Here is a 9,275-nt window from a genome sequence, read left to right as displayed (position 1 = left end):
CACACACACACACATACACACACACACTTACGCGCACAAAAAGGGAATAAAATCAATATCGAGTAAAAGAAGACATAATGCTTGAGTGCAAGGTAAAGTAGATATTTAATTCGTGACTGAATATTCTTTTAAACCATTGCTTTGTCTAGTTTTGCCTTAACATGGCTCTTCAAGTAATGTTTATTAGTTGAACTTCAAATGTTGCTTCTGAGAAGAAGTTGTATTGGTAAACTTTACGCGAAGAGCCATGTTAGACCGAAATTGCAAAAAGTATCACATCGAAAATATACTCATCTAACATATATGTATACACATACATACATGCATAGACGCATGCAAACACACACACACACACACACACATATGGAACATAACATTATTCACACATATACACGCATACAGGACATGACTTTTTATTATTAACTGACATAGATCGTTCAAATTGCTTACGTTGCTAGAGCAACTCTTCAACGTTGCCGCAGATACATCACAAACAAAATAGTTACGCCATTGACGAATCCAATTTTTGAATCCACTTTAAAAAAAAATCATGTTTGCACTGTTATTGCCCTTTCTTTACAGCCATTTTTACCTCATCCGTATCATCAAATCGCTACTCCCTCCCAGAAGACTGTTCGGTGTCGGTGTAGTATGTGATCTACATGCCATTGTGATCTACAGCAACTTAAATCTTGACCAGCTTGTGATCAACATTCAAAATTTTGTTATAAAAGAGTGAGCTAAACAAGGAGTTCATAGCGTCGGAGAAATTCTATTGCAGCTTCTTCATCTTAAATAACCTGTGTGTAAAATTCTTTTGTTCTCGTCACTTCTTTCAATGGGCTTAGGAGTAAAAGTGCTTAGATCATAAAAGTTTTTTTGGTTTATATACCAAATCAACCGGAAGTCGAGTAAATAGATCAATCTTAAATGTAGATCAAAAAGTCGGTGTAGCTCACAAACTAATACATTTGAATTAATGTAGATCACAAGCTATACCAGAAACATATGTAGATCACATACTACATCGGCACCGACTGTTTTCCACTGAACCGAACAAATGGGAGTTAGTGGGTGCCAGACCTACGGTGAATGGGGTTTATTAACCAGCCTAATATGTCGATTACCTGATTTGTTGCCGAAGGGTGTGTGACCATGCAATGCCATGGTGAATGTTGATCGTTTTCTGACTCTTGTTCAGTCCATCCCTCCTAACAGGATAAGGATAAAGCTCCTTGCCGGGTTATAAAGACCAGTGCTCCGCAACTTCTTTTTTCACTTGCGGTATACTTATAGTCTTTTCAAAATTCGGCGGCACACCTGAACTAAAAATATAACTAAAAGTATAGGGGAAAAAATTTATATTCAGGTTACACTGCGGCACACTTAGCATCGTCTCGTGGCACACCAGTGTGCCGCAGCATACCGGTTGCGGAACATTGATATAGATTTATAAGGCCAGTTTCCCCGCGTACATATCTCACCCACCCCTGGACGGCAGACCGGTGTCTCGCAGGATTATTCACTTTTGCCAGTTGAGTGAACACAAAGCGTTGTCCGGTCCGGGAATCGAAATCACATTCTTATGACCATGAATCCAATACCTGAACCATTAAGTTATGCGCTACCATTTCTTCCTAATGGATTCTCTGAGCATTATGAGACTCTCAATATACAGTTCACGATATAGGAACATTCCAGAAAATCAATGAGAATGACATCCTTATCCTCAACCCCAAACAGTCACTTTCTTTGTTTATCGTTGGTTCTTGGACTTCTTGGTCCTTGGAGAAGAGAGGTAACGCCTTTCCACGGACTGAACCTTTATTCCAGATCATAAAGATAATCTCACATTTTATCAACTGCCACCAGACAGAAACAAAATATGTCTTCATTGGTTTCAAACACTTCCAGCAGACTAGAGCAGGCTTCCATTTTTCTTTCCTTCAAGTCAGATGACAACTGCTGAAATATCCACTTCGCACACGCTTTCTCAAAAACCAAAATCTTCCACCATCTTCTGTATTGCAACCACAGTCCAGTTGTGCATCAATCTATTTGATTGTGATTCGTCTGTTCGCGCAAATCAATTCGTTCATTCACTGAAGATTCGTGGGTGCTACTTTGGTATGCGATGTACGTGTCATGAAACTGCTTTGGTACGCGATCTACACTTTATATCTGCTCCATTCTAATGTCTTTTTAATAATAAATGTATCAAATAATAAATTTTAATGATAAATGTATTAACGATAAAATTAGTAAACTTGTTTCAAATTTGCTTCATTCTAATTTCTCTTTAACAATAAATGTATAAAAAGTATAAAAATTTTAATTCTCTATTTTTTACTTTTCTAGCTGATATTCGTTCAGCTCGCCTGTTCGTCCGATTCGCCCATGTAAGAATGTTTTATTTGAGCCATAATAAATCGATGAAACATGTAGATCTCATACTAAAGTAGAATTTGACTCTTGTTGGCTACGTAGATCGCACACCAAAGTAGCACCGATTCGTGTTAAGTCACAGTTGATGGTGTAGCGGTGATTCGAAATCGAACCTCTAGGTAACCGGTCAGATAACACGACCGAACCACAATAGTTTCGTGTGATCGGTTTATTAAGCAACCAATCAGCGTCAAGCCATTGCGTGATACAACCTTCTAGAATCATCTTCTTGTGCCCTATAAAAGATCGCTTTTGGCAGTCATTAATTGCAGACCGATATGTGTCTACATTCCTGTGACATCAGACGGTGCGGATTTTCATCAGCCAGACGACCCTGGAGGCGGCTAAGACAAATGGCACAAATAGCTGACAAGAACTTCCGTTACCACGAATTTAGCACAATTACTTCCAGTAAGGTTGGGCAAGCCACATGTTGCTGCATCAATAGCTTGCTATAAATTCCCTTTCAGTATGTAATTATTGCTGTTGTTATCTATAAAAAGCAAACACAGTTTGCCTTAATGTGCGATAATAAAATCCGTGAAATATTTGCGGGTGTTCGGTTACTTCTACACGCAGCCCTTGAAACATATTTTCATTCATCAACTCAACCAGTGACGACAGCAGCCAACAACAACAACAACAACAACAACAACAATTTCCAAGCGACAATGGTTTTTTTCTTCTCTAGGTGGTTTATCTTCACTGCTGAATTCCCTCTCTTTAAACCTTTTCATCCTTCTGTGCACATTGCTCCTTGTCAATGGTGTCATCTCTGCAAACAATCTACAAACCTTTTTGTGGACGTCAAACAACTTGTAACCTTCCGTCATCGAGAATTCCATGACGTCGCGCTGTTTCTGCTTGGAATTCCTTATTTGTCTACAACGAAAAAGAACAGGAAGAAAACCTAATTATAGAGGAAAAATTACTCTAACAGCATGTGCAATTTGAAAGACCAATGTCAGTTAACATAAAAGTTATGCCCACTTAAGCTTTACTATCGGGAACACCCTCGTATGCGTGCGCGAATGTACCACCCCACTAACTATATACATACATGCACGCCCACACACACACACACACACACACACACACACACACAAACATTTGTATGTACATGCATACGTCTATATATCGACGTACACACATACACATACATATAGACACACACACACACACACACACATACACACAAACAAAAACGTACACGCACACTCACACGTACACTCATGTGCATTATCGATTGATGATTCGTTAATGTTAAAGGACTTTAAATCTATCGACTTCAGGCGACAATGTAAGTGACAGCAGCTTCTCGGCACACACTTCCGTATAAACGCGCGCGCACACATACCCCCCCCCCCACACACACGTATACGCACGCACGCACGCCACATAAACACACCCACATATATCTATGAAAAGACAGACGTGCACATAGAAAATGGAAATCCAATTTGTTTCCGTATCTAACTTCTAATCGAGCAATTCATACAGCTATTTCAGTTAAACTTCTTTCGTCCACTCCTTATTTCTCTTCATCCCTCCAGCAGCTGTCCAGCCTTCCTGTTGGCCGCTCAATGGTTTCTTAATGAACTGGCTGGATAATTTGATGTACTTAGCTGGTGTGTGTGTGTGTGTGTGTGTGTGTGTACGCATGATTGTGTACATACGTATGTCTATCTCTCTTGGCACTCCGTCGCTTACGACGTCGAGGGTTCCAGTTGATCCGATCAACGGAACAGCCTGCTCGTGAAATTAACGTGCAAGTGGCTGAGCACTCCACAGACACGTGTACCCTTAATGTAGTTCTCGGGGATATTCAGCGTGACACAGTGTGACAGGGCTGACCCTTTGAATTACAGGCACAACAGAAACAAGAAGTTAGAGTGAGAGAAAGTTGTGGTGAAAGAGTACAGCAGGGTTCGCCACCATCCCCTGCCGGAGCCTCGTGGAGCTTTAGGTGTTTTCGCTCAATAAACACTCACAACGCCCGGTCTGGGAATCGAAACCGCGATCCTATGACCGCGAGTCCGCTGCCCTAACCACTGGGCCATTGCGCCTCCACACGTATGTTTATATACATAGACGTACGTACACACGCACATATCTATAATAATAAATGCCAAAACGAATTTCTGTTTGCCAGTGTGTCGCACTTTGATCCCCCTCTTCTCTCACTTTTCAATGACACTTCAACTATTCCTCATTTTGGGGTGAGAGTAATAGTAGGCATAAAGACGGTGAGGGTAGTAGTAGATTGACGGTTGTGATGGTAATGGGGTGATAGTAATAGTCTGAGCTGTAGTTGTGACAGAGGAGGAGGCGACGGTGATGATGGTGGTGGTGGTGGTGGTGGTGGTAGCCGAGGCAGTTAGGGATGACGGTAATAGTAAGTGATATGAAAGACAGTGTTGATGGTGGTGGAGGAAGGGAAGGCGGTGAAGTCAAAGGTCTTGATGGTGGTAGCGTCAGAAGTCTGAATAGTGTGTGTATGGCAGTTGTGGTGGCGATGGTGGTGGTGGTTGAAAACAATAAAGAGAAAGTGGTTTGATAGAAAAAAATGTTCTGATCCCCGAATGGGAAGACAAAAAAATGTTGTTTACCATGCAGCTTTGCAATAAGTTCTAAGTCAAAAAATTATATCATTGTGTTGATGAAAACTGTTCATTGCCTGAAAAATATTGGTCAAGTTTAATAAAGTTTATATACTCAATACTAGAAGTGTTATTGTTGGGCCCAAGGCCCAATGAGGAGCCCTCCGCAGGAGTTAGCCGATAGGGCGGCTTTTGAGTTAGTAAATATATATATATATATATATATATATATATATATATATATATATATATATATATATATATATATATATATATAGGGAGAATTCACGAAAAAACAACAGATGAAGACAGGTGGTGTAGACAACAAATGGATGTATTAGTATAACGCTCGGGAATAGAGAAAGTCTTTAACGTTTCGAGCCTACGCTCTTCAACAGAAAGGAACACAGAAAGAAACAAGGAGAGAAAAAAATGTGTGTAGTGGTCAGCGACACACACACACACACACACACACACATACACACACACATACACACACACATACACACACACACACACACACACACACACATATATTTTACTTAATTGACAGAAGCTATAAAGTGACTCAAGGGCTAAGAGTCTCGTGCATAGGCATGTACCATACTTATGTTTTGAGTTCTAGTTCTCGCTTACATCACCAAACAGACACATGCACAAATACACACACATACACGTATATGCACACATATGTATACATATACGTATGTATGTATGTATGTATGTATGTATCTATCTATCTAACTATCTATCTATCTATCTATCTATCTAGTGAAGGCGCGTGGCTTAGTGGTTAGGGCATTCGGCTCATAATCGTAAGGACGTGAGTTCGATTCCCGGCGACGCGTTGTGTCATTGAGCAAGAAACTTTATTTCACGTTGCTCCAGTCCACTCAGCTGGCAAAAATGAGTAGTACCTGTATTTCAAAGGGCTGGCTTTGTCACGCTATGTGTCACGCTGAGTCTCCCCCCCCCCCACACATTTATACACACGTATGCTAATATTCTATTTAAAAGTAATTCGTATGGTGTACGACTTATATTCAATTAATACGTAGTATTATTGATAAAGATGATTAACTAGAGAATATATAACAATACTAGATGAAAAAAAAAATATATATATTTATAATTGCATTAAATCAAAAGTATTGATTTAGAAAGAAGTTCTGATGAATAAGATAAGAAGCAATCAATAAAGAGTTTGAAACTTCTTTTATAACGCCGTACTGTCCAGAAATAAATGTAAACCTTTGTGTTCTTAATTTATTTCCGGCGATCTGTTACTTCATATCGATAGTTAGTGTAACATTCGACCTAATAATAGATTGTGTTAGTCCACTTCGCTGAATGCAAGTATCACTATGTAATAAAAGTCACATTTGTTGATGGCGTTTAACCTTAAGTCAATCGTGATTAAACAAACAAGTGATCTTCCTATTTTTATTTTTAAGGTATCATGTCTATATTATTCTGGATACAAGCATAATCTTCATTTTTAAGATTATCCATTGAAGGAAATTCGTTCGTAATTTTTCTGTCAGATCTGGCGACTGTCCTTTCGTTCTGGCTATTTGTAAGGGTGGATATTTTTGCAAGAGTGAATATTTCATTGGTGTACAATACTAATTTTTTAATGTTTAGCTTCAAGTTAATCATTATCGGGTTAAAGGCGTTCTAGCCATGACCATTCTGTCTCTTTAGTAGTTTCTAATACGGCATAATTGAATGTGTCATCCATCTTCTTTAAGATGGTAGAGTGTTATTTAAGAGAAATTTAGCTTCCCTTTCAAGCAATCTTAGTAACCAACACCGATGGTTCCCCTACTAGCTCTCCCATTGGCTCGTTCAGTGCGAAGTTACTTCTTCGTGGTTTGGCTTACTGAGGCACCAATAATTGTTGAGTTGAACAGGAGTTCGAACCAGACCAGAGACAAAAAAGATCAATATGGATATAATTGTTTCCGATTTAAATACAAGGCCAGTAATTTTCAGGGGAAAGGATGAGTCAACACTATCGATCCCAGAATTTGACTGGTACTTTATTTCATTATTTCGGGGGAATGAAAAGCAAAATTGACTTCAGTAGTAATTGAATTCAGAACATAAAGTGCCGGAATAAATATTGCAAGCAACATGGATATAATAGCATGGCATTTTGGAAAAGCTTTTAGCGAACTAATACTAATAATAGATTTGTAATAAATCGACCGTGCGAACCAAAGGAGAATGGCGACGAGACGAAAAACAAAACCCTTTTTACGCGTCGCACGGTCGAACACAAAAAAGCAAATTATATAACATAAAAGGCTCGTCGTGAGAGAGATACGAGCCAAGTGGCAGTAAAAGAACAAGTGAGTGACAAACACAACCGTTAGATATATAAAGAGAGTAAGTTTATTAACATAGTGAAACTGTAGTGTCTGTGTGCGTGCAAGTGGCATATATAAATAACACAGTAGATAAGTCAGGCCTTCGTGTACAAGAGTATGTATACAACAATATGAAATGACGGGCAGTCGTATAAGCAATAGTGTGTGTACAATATGTGAGAGTACAATATGTGTGTGTGAGAGAGGAACACAGAATATAGAAAGAGTGTCTGTAACATAGACTACAAGTCTCAAACACTGAGATTGAGAAATACCAGTTCGTGTATGAGTTACACAAGATATAGAATGTTCATACGCAGGAAGTTGTGGCCGGAAAGCAGAGCTGTGGTGTCACATGTCGAGTGTATTGAGCGTCGATGCTACGACCGGTTACCTGGTCGGAATATTCTCGCAGGTTAGTTCTGACTGTTGTTCGTGGTGGAAATAATCCACTCATACAGTGTCGAGATAAAACCGTGTTTGTTGATATTGGTGTGAACTCTGGTGGTGGGGTTGCTGGCGACGACATTGTGGTAGACAGTACTTTGGTGGTGATGACGTCGTTGGAAACTGGCTGTAGCTGTGTTCTGTATGTGTGTGTGGTCAGCGACCAGACCTGTGAGATATCTGAAATCGAAGACGATTGGCGTCGTTGGATCGGGCTTATTTATAGATGAAATAGGGCTCACCGGAAACGAAGGAAAACTCTCTCACGTGACCTTATTATAAGGCCACGATTGGACGGAATGCACCCTGGCGCGAAGCAGAACTGGGGACAATTGCCGCGCAAATGAGAACCAATCAGGGTGGTGGACAGAAGGGTCCAAGGCAGCCGAAGGCTAGATGTTAGCCGCTTCGTTATCATTTATGTTTGAATGCCCGAGAGAGAAGTTTCACTACAGATTAAACAACAATAACGATAGAGGCCCGGCATAGTGCTACAGATCTTGATGAATAGTTATAAATCAACTAAACCTGATAATATTGGTTTCAAATTTTAGCCCTAAGCCAGCAATTTCAGGAGAGTTGGGTAAGTCGACTACATCGACCCCCAATACTCAAACTGGTACTTATTTTATCGACCCTAAAAGGATGAAAGGTAAAATCGACGTCGGCGGAATTTGAACTCGGAACATAAAACGAACGAAATGCCGCTAAGAATTTTGGTCAGTGTGCTAGCGATTCTACCAGCTCGCCGCCTTACTGAACCTAATAATGTTCGAAGTAACACAAGGTTCCGTTTTGAGATGCTTGTTATTTAGATTATATGTGAATGACTTGCTTCAAGATGTTACCTGTTTTACATTAAGACTTTTGGCAAAATGCACCTTGATGTACGATTAAATCTACTCCAGTACGCAACAGGTACTTAATTTATCGGCCCCGAAAGAATAAAAGGCACAGGTGACATCGGCGGAATTTAAACTTAGAACTTAAGGACAGATGAAATACCGATATGCATTTCGCCCGGCGTGCTAACGTTTCTTATTTCTTTACTGCCCACAAGGGGCTACACGCAGAGGGGACAAACAAGGACAGACAAACGGATTAAGTCGATTATATCGACCCCAGTGCGTAACTAGTACTTATTTAATCGACCTCGAAAGGATGAAAGGCAAAGTCGACCTCGGCGTAATTTGAACTCAGAACGTAAAGACAGACGAAATACTGCTAAGCATTTCGCCCGGCGTGCTAACGATTCTGCCAGTTCGCCGCCTTTGTACTGTATAAATATTAACATACACACATATATGCATATTTACATACATAAATATACACACATATAAATATATATGAGCTTTTTCAATAAGACCATATATATATTTATACAGGTGTATACACATCCAGTGTCTAATAT

General features: G+C 39.8%; 1 long non-coding RNA gene across 1 annotated transcript; it reads left to right on the top strand.

Annotated features, from left to right (window-relative positions):
* Positions 1-547: 547 nt before the first annotated feature.
* On the top strand, positions 548-3,959 carry LOC149137870 (uncharacterized). Its single transcript, XR_016244438.1, has 2 exons — positions 548-2,159; positions 2,359-3,959. It is a non-coding gene; the product is annotated as an uncharacterized LOC149137870 (long non-coding RNA).
* Positions 3,960-9,275: the final 5,316 nt, after the last annotated feature.

This window comes from Octopus bimaculoides, chromosome 1 (genome assembly GCF_046866305.1).
Source record: "Octopus bimaculoides isolate indiv1 chromosome 1, ASM4686630v1, whole genome shotgun sequence".
Lineage (NCBI taxonomy): Eukaryota > Metazoa > Mollusca > Cephalopoda > Octopoda > Octopodidae > Octopus > Octopus bimaculoides.
Note: the sequence above shows the minus strand (reverse complement) of the source record. Positions and strands in the feature narration are given on the sequence as shown.